General features: G+C 38.2%; 15 non-coding genes across 15 annotated transcripts; all 15 read left to right on the top strand.

Annotated features, from left to right (window-relative positions):
* The first annotated feature begins 350 nt into the window (after positions 1-350).
* Positions 351-424, top strand: TRNAT-UGU (transfer RNA threonine (anticodon UGU)). The gene has a single exon. It is a non-coding gene; the product is annotated as a tRNA-Thr (tRNA).
* Positions 425-1,200: 776 nt separating this feature from the next.
* TRNAT-UGU (transfer RNA threonine (anticodon UGU)) lies at positions 1,201-1,274 on the top strand. The gene has a single exon. It is a non-coding gene; the product is annotated as a tRNA-Thr (tRNA).
* A 776-nt stretch (positions 1,275-2,050) lies between these two features.
* On the top strand, positions 2,051-2,124 carry TRNAT-CGU (transfer RNA threonine (anticodon CGU)). Its single transcript has one exon. It is a non-coding gene; the product is annotated as a tRNA-Thr (tRNA).
* A 777-nt stretch (positions 2,125-2,901) lies between these two features.
* Positions 2,902-2,975, top strand: TRNAT-CGU (transfer RNA threonine (anticodon CGU)). The gene has a single exon. It is a non-coding gene; the product is annotated as a tRNA-Thr (tRNA).
* A 777-nt stretch (positions 2,976-3,752) lies between these two features.
* Positions 3,753-3,826, top strand: TRNAT-UGU (transfer RNA threonine (anticodon UGU)). The gene has a single exon. It is a non-coding gene; the product is annotated as a tRNA-Thr (tRNA).
* A 776-nt stretch (positions 3,827-4,602) lies between these two features.
* TRNAT-UGU (transfer RNA threonine (anticodon UGU)) lies at positions 4,603-4,676 on the top strand. The gene has a single exon. It is a non-coding gene; the product is annotated as a tRNA-Thr (tRNA).
* Positions 4,677-5,452: 776 nt separating this feature from the next.
* TRNAT-CGU (transfer RNA threonine (anticodon CGU)) lies at positions 5,453-5,526 on the top strand. Its single transcript has one exon. It is a non-coding gene; the product is annotated as a tRNA-Thr (tRNA).
* A 777-nt stretch (positions 5,527-6,303) lies between these two features.
* TRNAT-UGU (transfer RNA threonine (anticodon UGU)) lies at positions 6,304-6,377 on the top strand. The gene has a single exon. It is a non-coding gene; the product is annotated as a tRNA-Thr (tRNA).
* A 776-nt stretch (positions 6,378-7,153) lies between these two features.
* TRNAT-UGU (transfer RNA threonine (anticodon UGU)) lies at positions 7,154-7,227 on the top strand. The gene has a single exon. It is a non-coding gene; the product is annotated as a tRNA-Thr (tRNA).
* A 776-nt stretch (positions 7,228-8,003) lies between these two features.
* Positions 8,004-8,077, top strand: TRNAT-CGU (transfer RNA threonine (anticodon CGU)). Its single transcript has one exon. It is a non-coding gene; the product is annotated as a tRNA-Thr (tRNA).
* Positions 8,078-8,854: 777 nt separating this feature from the next.
* On the top strand, positions 8,855-8,928 carry TRNAT-CGU (transfer RNA threonine (anticodon CGU)). The gene has a single exon. It is a non-coding gene; the product is annotated as a tRNA-Thr (tRNA).
* Positions 8,929-9,705: 777 nt separating this feature from the next.
* Positions 9,706-9,779, top strand: TRNAT-UGU (transfer RNA threonine (anticodon UGU)). Its single transcript has one exon. It is a non-coding gene; the product is annotated as a tRNA-Thr (tRNA).
* Positions 9,780-10,555: 776 nt separating this feature from the next.
* Positions 10,556-10,629, top strand: TRNAT-UGU (transfer RNA threonine (anticodon UGU)). The gene has a single exon. It is a non-coding gene; the product is annotated as a tRNA-Thr (tRNA).
* A 776-nt stretch (positions 10,630-11,405) lies between these two features.
* TRNAT-UGU (transfer RNA threonine (anticodon UGU)) lies at positions 11,406-11,479 on the top strand. Its single transcript has one exon. It is a non-coding gene; the product is annotated as a tRNA-Thr (tRNA).
* Positions 11,480-12,255: 776 nt separating this feature from the next.
* TRNAT-CGU (transfer RNA threonine (anticodon CGU)) lies at positions 12,256-12,329 on the top strand. The gene has a single exon. It is a non-coding gene; the product is annotated as a tRNA-Thr (tRNA).
* Positions 12,330-12,720: the final 391 nt, after the last annotated feature.

The raw sequence follows: 12,720 nt of genomic DNA, 5'->3' as shown, positions 1-12,720 counted from the left end.
AAGAGTCTGTAGCCAGATGATGTGATCTAATGAGGATTTTGACAAGTCTGTGCAATTTCACTAAAGATTGTGTATGAGCTTCTGGCAAAGTGGCTCTTATCATATCTACAACAGTGGATTATGTCAAGAGTTGGACAAGCTCAAACTTTATCAGAGATTAACCAAAGTTTAGGGTTTTAATATCAGTAATTCAAGAAAGATTGTATTTTTTGTCACTATTGAAGCCCTAAAAATTAGTCCAGTAAAGAAAGAATTTGCATAAGTCGTCTATCTCTAGACATTCAAGGACACTGAAAGACATGAGGTGAGGGCGATTCTACCAGTAGTGCTTTCCTACTCTTAAACAATGTGGTGCTGTGGCTTAGTTGGTTAAAGCGCCTGTCTTGTAAACAGGAGATCCTGAGTTCGAATCTCAGCAGTGCCTTCTTTTCATAGCCTCTTACAGAAGTTTCTATGTTTAACAATGTACTTTCCTTGTAAAAATACTATAAAGTCAAACTTGTCTTTCTCATATCCCTTCCTTAGATAGTGCAATGGAGAGATTCTAAATCTGTGTTGTCAAAGTACTCAAAAGGAAGAAGATGTCAGCCAATGTAGGATGGCATCAAGCATGCCAAATGAAAACAGTGGGTTTACTTTTGCCAGACTGAAATGTTAGAAAAGTTTGATAGCAGCCTTCTTGAACAGGAAATGCTGGAAATACTCACTGCTTGGGCTGAAAAAGATAATTTAGAGTTTCAACATTGGAGATGAAGGTAACTTCAACAAGTATGGGATTCAAAAACCATGCATGCAGAGCACAATGAATTAGTAGTCATACGCCATAACCACTCGGCAGCTCGTCTACAGGAAGAGTCTGTAGCCAGATGATGTGATCTAATGAGGATTTTGACAAGTCTGTGCAATTTCACTAAAGATTGTGTATGAGCTTCTGGCAAAGTGGCTCTTATCATATCTACAACAGTGGATTATGTCAAGAGTTGGACAAGCTCAAACTTTATCAGAGATTAACCAAAGTTTAGGGTTTTAATATCAGTAATTCAATAAAGATTGTATTTTTTGTCACTATTGAAGCCCTAAAAATTAGTCCAGTAAAGAAAGAATTTGCATAAGTCGTCTATCTCTAGACATTCAAGGACACTGAAAGACATGAGGTGAGGGCGATTCTACCAGTAGTGCTTTCCTACTCTTAAACAATGTGGTGCTGTGGCTTAGTTGGTTAAAGCGCCTGTCTTGTAAACAGGAGATCCTGAGTTCGAATCTCAGCAGTGCCTTCTTTTCATAGCCTCTTACAGAAGTTTCTATGTTTAACAATGTACTTTCCTTGTAAAAATACTATAAAGTCAAACTTGTCTTTCTCATATCCCTTCCTTAGATAGTGCAATGGAGAGATTCTAAATCTGTGTTGTCAAAGTACTCAAAAGGAAGAAGATGTCAGCCAATGTAGGATGGCATCAAGCATGCCAAATGAAAACAGTGGGTTTACTTTTGCCAGACTGAAATGTTAGAAAAGTTTGATAGCAGCCTTCTTGAACAGGAAATGCTGGAAATACTCACTGCTTGGGCTGAAAAAGATAATTTAGAGTTTCAACATTGGAGATGAAGGTAACTTCAACAAGTATGGGATTCAAAAACCATGCATGCAGAGCACAATGGATTAGTAGTCATACGCCATAACCACTCGGCAGCTCGTCTACAGGAAGAGTCTGTAGCCAGATGATGTGATCTAATGAGGATTTTGACAAGTCTGTGCAATTTCACTAAAGATTGTGTATGAGCTTCTGGCAAAGTGGCTCTTATCATATCTACAACAGTGGATTATGTCAAGAGTTGGACAAGCTCAAACTTTATCAGAGATTAACCAAAGTTTAGGGTTTTAATATCAGTAATTCAAGAAAGATTGTATTTTTTGTCACTATTGAAGCCCTAAAAATTAGTCCAGTAAAGAAAGAATTTGCATAAGTCGTCTATCTCTAGACATTCAAGGACACTGAAAGAAATGAGGTGAGGGCGACTCTACCAGTAGTGCTTTTCTACTCTTACACAAAGTGGTGCTGTGGCTTAGTTGGTTAAAGCGCCTGTCTCGTAAACAGGAGATCCTGAGTTCGAATCTCAGCAGTGCCTTCTTTTCATAGCCTCAGTACTGAAGTTTCTATGTTTAACAGTGTACTTTCCTTGTAAAAATACTATAAAGTCAAACTTGTCTTTCTCATATCCCTTCCTTAGATAGTGCAATGGAGAGATTCTAAATCTGTGTTGTCAAAGTACTCAAAAGGAAGAAGATGTCAGCCAATGTAGGATGGCATCAAGCATGCCAAATGAAAACAGTGGGTTTACTTTTGCCAGACTGAAATGTTAGAAAAGTTTGATAGCAGCCTTCTTGAACAGGAAATGCTGGAAATACTCACTGCTTGGGCTGAAAAAGATAATTTAGAGTTTCAACATTGGAGATGAAGGTAACTTCAACAAGTATGGGATTCAAAAACCATGCATGCAGAGCACAATGAATTAGTAGTCATACGCCATAACCACTCGGCAGCTCGTCTACAGGAAGAGTCTGTAGCCAGATGATGTGATCTAATGAGGATTTTGACAAGTCTGTGCAATTTCACTAAAGATTGTGTATGAGCTTCTGGCAAAGTGGCTCTTATCATATCTACAACAGTGGATTATGTCAAGAGTTGGACAAGCTCAAACTTTATCAGAGATTAACCAAAGTTTAGGGTTTTAATATCAGTAATTCAAGAAAGATTGTATTTTTTGTCACTATTGAAGCCCTAAAAATTAGTCCAGTAAAGAAAGAATTTGCATAAGTCGTCTATCTCTAGACATTCAAGGACACTGAAAGAAATGAGGTGAGGGCGACTCTACCAGTAGTGCTTTTCTACTCTTACACAAAGTGGTGCTGTGGCTTAGTTGGTTAAAGCGCCTGTCTCGTAAACAGGAGATCCTGAGTTCGAATCTCAGCAGTGCCTTCTTTTCATAGCCTCAGTACTGAAGTTTCTATGTTTAACAGTGTACTTTCCTTGTAAAAATACTATAAAGTCAAACTTGTCTTTCTCATATCCCTTCCTTAGATAGTGCAATGGAGAGATTCTAAATCTGTGTTGTCAAAGTACTCAAAAGGAAGAAGATGTCAGCCAATGTAGGATGGCATCAAGCATGCCAAATGAAAACAGTGGGTTTACTTTTGCCAGACTGAAATGTTAGAAAAGTTTGATAGCAGCCTTCTTGAACAGGAAATGCTGGAAATACTCACTGCTTGGGCTGAAAAAGATAATTTAGAGTTTCAACATTGGAGATGAAGGTAACTTCAACAAGTATGGGATTCAAAAACCATGCATGCAGAGCACAATGAATTAGTAGTCATACGCCATAACCACTCGGCAGCTCGTCTACAGGAAGAGTCTGTAGCCAGATGATGTGATCTAATGAGGATTTTGACAAGTCTGTGCAATTTCACTAAAGATTGTGTATGAGCTTCTGGCAAAGTGGCTCTTATCATATCTACAACAGTGGATTATGTCAAGAGTTGGACAAGCTCAAACTTTATCAGAGATTAACCAAAGTTTAGGGTTTTAATATCAGTAATTCAAGAAAGATTGTATTTTTTGTCACTATTGAAGCCCTAAAAATTAGTCCAGTAAAGAAAGAATTTGCATAAGTCGTCTATCTCTAGACATTCAAGGACACTGAAAGACATGAGGTGAGGGCGATTCTACCAGTAGTGCTTTCCTACTCTTAAACAATGTGGTGCTGTGGCTTAGTTGGTTAAAGCGCCTGTCTTGTAAACAGGAGATCCTGAGTTCGAATCTCAGCAGTGCCTTCTTTTCATAGCCTCTTACAGAAGTTTCTATGTTTAACAATGTACTTTCCTTGTAAAAATACTATAAAGTCAAACTTGTCTTTCTCATATCCCTTCCTTAGATAGTGCAATGGAGAGATTCTAAATCTGTGTTGTCAAAGTACTCAAAAGGAAGAAGATGTCAGCCAATGTAGGATGGCATCAAGCATGCCAAATGAAAACAGTGGGTTTACTTTTGCCAGACTGAAATGTTAGAAAAGTTTGATAGCAGCCTTCTTGAACAGGAAATGCTGGAAATACTCACTGCTTGGGCTGAAAAAGATAATTTAGAGTTTCAACATTGGAGATGAAGGTAACTTCAACAAGTATGGGATTCAAAAACCATGCATGCAGAGCACAATGAATTAGTAGTCATACGCCATAACCACTCGGCAGCTCGTCTACAGGAAGAGTCTGTAGCCAGATGATGTGATCTAATGAGGATTTTGACAAGTCTGTGCAATTTCACTAAAGATTGTGTATGAGCTTCTGGCAAAGTGGCTCTTATCATATCTACAACAGTGGATTATGTCAAGAGTTGGACAAGCTCAAACTTTATCAGAGATTAACCAAAGTTTAGGGTTTTAATATCAGTAATTCAATAAAGATTGTATTTTTTGTCACTATTGAAGCCCTAAAAATTAGTCCAGTAAAGAAAGAATTTGCATAAGTCGTCTATCTCTAGACATTCAAGGACACTGAAAGACATGAGGTGAGGGCGATTCTACCAGTAGTGCTTTCCTACTCTTAAACAATGTGGTGCTGTGGCTTAGTTGGTTAAAGCGCCTGTCTTGTAAACAGGAGATCCTGAGTTCGAATCTCAGCAGTGCCTTCTTTTCATAGCCTCTTACAGAAGTTTCTATGTTTAACAATGTACTTTCCTTGTAAAAATACTATAAAGTCAAACTTGTCTTTCTCATATCCCTTCCTTAGATAGTGCAATGGAGAGATTCTAAATCTGTGTTGTCAAAGTACTCAAAAGGAAGAAGATGTCAGCCAATGTAGGATGGCATCAAGCATGCCAAATGAAAACAGTGGGTTTACTTTTGCCAGACTGAAATGTTAGAAAAGTTTGATAGCAGCCTTCTTGAACAGGAAATGCTGGAAATACTCACTGCTTGGGCTGAAAAAGATAATTTAGAGTTTCAACATTGGAGATGAAGGTAACTTCAACAAGTATGGGATTCAAAAACCATGCATGCAGAGCACAATGAATTAGTAGTCATACGCCATAACCACTCGGCAGCTCGTCTACAGGAAGAGTCTGTAGCCAGATGATGTGATCTAATGAGGATTTTGACAAGTCTGTGCAATTTCACTAAAGATTGTGTATGAGCTTCTGGCAAAGTGGCTCTTATCATATCTACAACAGTGGATTATGTCAAGAGTTGGACAAGCTCAAACTTTATCAGAGATTAACCAAAGTTTAGGGTTTTAATATCAGTAATTCAAGAAAGATTGTATTTTTTGTCACTATTGAAGCCCTAAAAATTAGTCCAGTAAAGAAAGAATTTGCATAAGTCGTCTATCTCTAGACATTCAAGGACACTGAAAGAAATGAGGTGAGGGCGACTCTACCAGTAGTGCTTTTCTACTCTTACACAAAGTGGTGCTGTGGCTTAGTTGGTTAAAGCGCCTGTCTCGTAAACAGGAGATCCTGAGTTCGAATCTCAGCAGTGCCTTCTTTTCATAGCCTCAGTACTGAAGTTTCTATGTTTAACAGTGTACTTTCCTTGTAAAAATACTATAAAGTCAAACTTGTCTTTCTCATATCCCTTCCTTAGATAGTGCAATGGAGAGATTCTAAATCTGTGTTGTCAAAGTACTCAAAAGGAAGAAGATGTCAGCCAATGTAGGATGGCATCAAGCATGCCAAATGAAAACAGTGGGTTTACTTTTGCCAGACTGAAATGTTAGAAAAGTTTGATAGCAGCCTTCTTGAACAGGAAATGCTGGAAATACTCACTGCTTGGGCTGAAAAAGATAATTTAGAGTTTCAACATTGGAGATGAAGGTAACTTCAACAAGTATGGGATTCAAAAACCATGCATGCAGAGCACAATGAATTAGTAGTCATACGCCATAACCACTCGGCAGCTCGTCTACAGGAAGAGTCTGTAGCCAGATGATGTGATCTAATGAGGATTTTGACAAGTCTGTGCAATTTCACTAAAGATTGTGTATGAGCTTCTGGCAAAGTGGCTCTTATCATATCTACAACAGTGGATTATGTCAAGAGTTGGACAAGCTCAAACTTTATCAGAGATTAACCAAAGTTTAGGGTTTTAATATCAGTAATTCAAGAAAGATTGTATTTTTTGTCACTATTGAAGCCCTAAAAATTAGTCCAGTAAAGAAAGAATTTGCATAAGTCGTCTATCTCTAGACATTCAAGGACACTGAAAGACATGAGGTGAGGGCGATTCTACCAGTAGTGCTTTCCTACTCTTAAACAATGTGGTGCTGTGGCTTAGTTGGTTAAAGCGCCTGTCTTGTAAACAGGAGATCCTGAGTTCGAATCTCAGCAGTGCCTTCTTTTCATAGCCTCTTACAGAAGTTTCTATGTTTAACAATGTACTTTCCTTGTAAAAATACTATAAAGTCAAACTTGTCTTTCTCATATCCCTTCCTTAGATAGTGCAATGGAGAGATTCTAAATCTGTGTTGTCAAAGTACTCAAAAGGAAGAAGATGTCAGCCAATGTAGGATGGCATCAAGCATGCCAAATGAAAACAGTGGGTTTACTTTTGCCAGACTGAAATGTTAGAAAAGTTTGATAGCAGCCTTCTTGAACAGGAAATGCTGGAAATACTCACTGCTTGGGCTGAAAAAGATAATTTAGAGTTTCAACATTGGAGATGAAGGTAACTTCAACAAGTATGGGATTCAAAAACCATGCATGCAGAGCACAATGAATTAGTAGTCATACGCCATAACCACTCGGCAGCTCGTCTACAGGAAGAGTCTGTAGCCAGATGATGTGATCTAATGAGGATTTTGACAAGTCTGTGCAATTTCACTAAAGATTGTGTATGAGCTTCTGGCAAAGTGGCTCTTATCATATCTACAACAGTGGATTATGTCAAGAGTTGGACAAGCTCAAACTTTATCAGAGATTAACCAAAGTTTAGGGTTTTAATATCAGTAATTCAATAAAGATTGTATTTTTTGTCACTATTGAAGCCCTAAAAATTAGTCCAGTAAAGAAAGAATTTGCATAAGTCGTCTATCTCTAGACATTCAAGGACACTGAAAGACATGAGGTGAGGGCGATTCTACCAGTAGTGCTTTCCTACTCTTAAACAATGTGGTGCTGTGGCTTAGTTGGTTAAAGCGCCTGTCTTGTAAACAGGAGATCCTGAGTTCGAATCTCAGCAGTGCCTTCTTTTCATAGCCTCTTACAGAAGTTTCTATGTTTAACAATGTACTTTCCTTGTAAAAATACTATAAAGTCAAACTTGTCTTTCTCATATCCCTTCCTTAGATAGTGCAATGGAGAGATTCTAAATCTGTGTTGTCAAAGTACTCAAAAGGAAGAAGATGTCAGCCAATGTAGGATGGCATCAAGCATGCCAAATGAAAACAGTGGGTTTACTTTTGCCAGACTGAAATGTTAGAAAAGTTTGATAGCAGCCTTCTTGAACAGGAAATGCTGGAAATACTCACTGCTTGGGCTGAAAAAGATAATTTAGAGTTTCAACATTGGAGATGAAGGTAACTTCAACAAGTATGGGATTCAAAAACCATGCATGCAGAGCACAATGGATTAGTAGTCATACGCCATAACCACTCGGCAGCTCGTCTACAGGAAGAGTCTGTAGCCAGATGATGTGATCTAATGAGGATTTTGACAAGTCTGTGCAATTTCACTAAAGATTGTGTATGAGCTTCTGGCAAAGTGGCTCTTATCATATCTACAACAGTGGATTATGTCAAGAGTTGGACAAGCTCAAACTTTATCAGAGATTAACCAAAGTTTAGGGTTTTAATATCAGTAATTCAAGAAAGATTGTATTTTTTGTCACTATTGAAGCCCTAAAAATTAGTCCAGTAAAGAAAGAATTTGCATAAGTCGTCTATCTCTAGACATTCAAGGACACTGAAAGAAATGAGGTGAGGGCGACTCTACCAGTAGTGCTTTTCTACTCTTACACAAAGTGGTGCTGTGGCTTAGTTGGTTAAAGCGCCTGTCTCGTAAACAGGAGATCCTGAGTTCGAATCTCAGCAGTGCCTTCTTTTCATAGCCTCAGTACTGAAGTTTCTATGTTTAACAGTGTACTTTCCTTGTAAAAATACTATAAAGTCAAACTTGTCTTTCTCATATCCCTTCCTTAGATAGTGCAATGGAGAGATTCTAAATCTGTGTTGTCAAAGTACTCAAAAGGAAGAAGATGTCAGCCAATGTAGGATGGCATCAAGCATGCCAAATGAAAACAGTGGGTTTACTTTTGCCAGACTGAAATGTTAGAAAAGTTTGATAGCAGCCTTCTTGAACAGGAAATGCTGGAAATACTCACTGCTTGGGCTGAAAAAGATAATTTAGAGTTTCAACATTGGAGATGAAGGTAACTTCAACAAGTATGGGATTCAAAAACCATGCATGCAGAGCACAATGAATTAGTAGTCATATGCCATAACCACTCGGCAGCTCGTCTACAGGAAGAGTCTGTAGCCAGATGATGTGATCTAATGAGGATTTTGACAAGTCTGTGCAATTTCACTAAAGATTGTGTATGAGCTTCTGGCAAAGTGGCTCTTATCATATCTACAACAGTGGATTATGTCAAGAGTTGGACAAGCTCAAACTTTATCAGAGATTAACCAAAGTTTAGGGTTTTAATATCAGTAATTCAATAAAGATTGTATTTTTTGTCACTATTGAAGCCCTAAAAATTAGTCCAGTAAAGAAAGAATTTGCATAAGTCGTCTATCTCTAGACATTCAAGGACACTGAAAGACATGAGGTGAGGGCGATTCTACCAGTAGTGCTTTTCTACTCTTACACAAAGTGGTGCTGTGGCTTAGTTGGTTAAAGCGCCTGTCTCGTAAACAGGAGATCCTGAGTTCGAATCTCAGCAGTGCCTTCTTTTCATAGCCTCAGTACTGAAGTTTCTATGTTTAACAGTGTACTTTCCTTGTAAAAATACTATAAAGTCAAACTTGTCTTTCTCATATCCCTTCCTTAGATAGTGCAATGGAGAGATTCTAAATCTGTGTTGTCAAAGTACTCAAAAGGAAGAAGATGTCAGCCAATGTAGGATGGCATCAAGCATGCCAAATGAAAACAGTGGGTTTACTTTTGCCAGACTGAAATGTTAGAAAAGTTTGATAGCAGCCTTCTTGAACAGGAAATGCTGGAAATACTCACTGCTTGGGCTGAAAAAGATAATTTAGAGTTTCAACATTGGAGATGAAGGTAACTTCAACAAGTATGGGATTCAAAAACCATGCATGCAGAGCACAATGAATTAGTAGTCATACGCCATAACCACTCGGCAGCTCGTCTACAGGAAGAGTCTGTAGCCAGATGATGTGATCTAATGAGGATTTTGACAAGTCTGTGCAATTTCACTAAAGATTGTGTATGAGCTTCTGGCAAAGTGGCTCTTATCATATCTACAACAGTGGATTATGTCAAGAGTTGGACAAGCTCAAACTTTATCAGAGATTAACCAAAGTTTAGGGTTTTAATATCAGTAATTCAAGAAAGATTGTATTTTTTGTCACTATTGAAGCCCTAAAAATTAGTCCAGTAAAGAAAGAATTTGCATAAGTCGTCTATCTCTAGACATTCAAGGACACTGAAAGACATGAGGTGAGGGCGATTCTACCAGTAGTGCTTTCCTACTCTTAAACAATGTGGTGCTGTGGCTTAGTTGGTTAAAGCGCCTGTCTTGTAAACAGGAGATCCTGAGTTCGAATCTCAGCAGTGCCTTCTTTTCATAGCCTCTTACAGAAGTTTCTATGTTTAACAATGTACTTTCCTTGTAAAAATACTATAAAGTCAAACTTGTCTTTCTCATATCCCTTCCTTAGATAGTGCAATGGAGAGATTCTAAATCTGTGTTGTCAAAGTACTCAAAAGGAAGAAGATGTCAGCCAATGTAGGATGGCATCAAGCATGCCAAATGAAAACAGTGGGTTTACTTTTGCCAGACTGAAATGTTAGAAAAGTTTGATAGCAGCCTTCTTGAACAGGAAATGCTGGAAATACTCACTGCTTGGGCTGAAAAAGATAATTTAGAGTTTCAACATTGGAGATGAAGGTAACTTCAACAAGTATGGGATTCAAAAACCATGCATGCAGAGCACAATGAATTAGTAGTCATACGCCATAACCACTCGGCAGCTCGTCTACAGGAAGAGTCTGTAGCCAGATGATGTGATCTAATGAGGATTTTGACAAGTCTGTGCAATTTCACTAAAGATTGTGTATGAGCTTCTGGCAAAGTGGCTCTTATCATATCTACAACAGTGGATTATGTCAAGAGTTGGACAAGCTCAAACTTTATCAGAGATTAACCAAAGTTTAGGGTTTTAATATCAGTAATTCAAGAAAGATTGTATTTTTTGTCACTATTGAAGCCCTAAAAATTAGTCCAGTAAAGAAAGAATTTGCATAAGTCGTCTATCTCTAGACATTCAAGGACACTGAAAGACATGAGGTGAGGGCGATTCTACCAGTAGTGCTTTCCTACTCTTAAACAATGTGGTGCTGTGGCTTAGTTGGTTAAAGCGCCTGTCTTGTAAACAGGAGATCCTGAGTTCGAATCTCAGCAGTGCCTTCTTTTCATAGCCTCTTACAGAAGTTTCTATGTTTAACAATGTACTTTCCTTGTAAAAATACTATAAAGTCAAACTTGTCTTTCTCATATCCCTTCCTTAGATAGTGCAATGGAGAGATTCTAAATCTGTGTTGTCAAAGTACTCAAAAGGAAGAAGATGTCAGCCAATGTAGGATGGCATCAAGCATGCCAAATGAAAACAGTGGGTTTACTTTTGCCAGACTGAAATGTTAGAAAAGTTTGATAGCAGCCTTCTTGAACAGGAAATGCTGGAAATACTCACTGCTTGGGCTGAAAAAGATAATTTAGAGTTTCAACATTGGAGATGAAGGTAACTTCAACAAGTATGGGATTCAAAAACCATGCATGCAGAGCACAATGAATTAGTAGTCATACGCCATAACCACTCGGCAGCTCGTCTACAGGAAGAGTCTGTAGCCAGATGATGTGATCTAATGAGGATTTTGACAAGTCTGTGCAATTTCACTAAAGATTGTGTATGAGCTTCTGGCAAAGTGGCTCTTATCATATCTACAACAGTGGATTATGTCAAGAGTTGGACAAGCTCAAACTTTATCAGAGATTAACCAAAGTTTAGGGTTTTAATATCAGTAATTCAATAAAGATTGTATTTTTTGTCACTATTGAAGCCCTAAAAATTAGTCCAGTAAAGAAAGAATTTGCATAAGTCGTCTATCTCTAGACATTCAAGGACACTGAAAGACATGAGGTGAGGGCGATTCTACCAGTAGTGCTTTCCTACTCTTAAACAATGTGGTGCTGTGGCTTAGTTGGTTAAAGCGCCTGTCTTGTAAACAGGAGATCCTGAGTTCGAATCTCAGCAGTGCCTTCTTTTCATAGCCTCTTACAGAAGTTTCTATGTTTAACAATGTACTTTCCTTGTAAAAATACTATAAAGTCAAACTTGTCTTTCTCATATCCCTTCCTTAGATAGTGCAATGGAGAGATTCTAAATCTGTGTTGTCAAAGTACTCAAAAGGAAGAAGATGTCAGCCAATGTAGGATGGCATCAAGCATGCCAAATGAAAACAGTGGGTTTACTTTTGCCAGACTGAAATGTTAGAAAAGTTTGATAGCAGCCTTCTTGAACAGGAAATGCTGGAAATACTCACTGCTTGGGCTGAAAAAGATAATTTAGAGTTTCAACATTGGAGATGAAGGTAACTTCAACAAGTATGGGATTCAAAAACCATGCATGCAGAGCACAATGGATTAGTAGTCATACGCCATAACCACTCGGCAGCTCGTCTACAGGAAGAGTCTGTAGCCAGATGATGTGATCTAATGAGGATTTTGACAAGTCTGTGCAATTTCACTAAAGATTGTGTATGAGCTTCTGGCAAAGTGGCTCTTATCATATCTACAACAGTGGATTATGTCAAGAGTTGGACAAGCTCAAACTTTATCAGAGATTAACCAAAGTTTAGGGTTTTAATATCAGTAATTCAAGAAAGATTGTATTTTTTGTCACTATTGAAGCCCTAAAAATTAGTCCAGTAAAGAAAGAATTTGCATAAGTCGTCTATCTCTAGACATTCAAGGACACTGAAAGAAATGAGGTGAGGGCGACTCTACCAGTAGTGCTTTTCTACTCTTACACAAAGTGGTGCTGTGGCTTAGTTGGTTAAAGCGCCTGTCTCGTAAACAGGAGATCCTGAGTTCGAATCTCAGCAGTGCCTTCTTTTCATAGCCTCAGTACTGAAGTTTCTATGTTTAACAGTGTACTTTCCTTGTAAAAATACTATAAAGTCAAACTTGTCTTTCTCATATCCCTTCCTTAGATAGTGCAATGGAGAGATTCTAAATCTGTGTTGTCAAAGTACTCAAAAGGAAGAAGATGTCAGCCAATGTAGGATGGCATCAAGCATGCCAAATGAAAACAGTGGGTTTACTTTTGCCAGACTGAAATGTTAGAAAAGTTTGATAGCAGCCTTCTTGAACAGGAAATGCTGGAAATACTCACTGCTTGGGCTGAAAAAGATAATTTAGAGTTTCAACATTGGAGATGAAGGTAACTTCAACAAGTATGGGATTCAAAAACCATGCATGCAGAGCACAATGAATTAGTAG

Source organism: Anomaloglossus baeobatrachus, chromosome 7 (genome assembly GCF_048569485.1).
Source record: "Anomaloglossus baeobatrachus isolate aAnoBae1 chromosome 7, aAnoBae1.hap1, whole genome shotgun sequence".
NCBI lineage: Eukaryota > Metazoa > Chordata > Amphibia > Anura > Aromobatidae > Anomaloglossus > Anomaloglossus baeobatrachus.
Note: the sequence above shows the minus strand (reverse complement) of the source record. Positions and strands in the feature narration are given on the sequence as shown.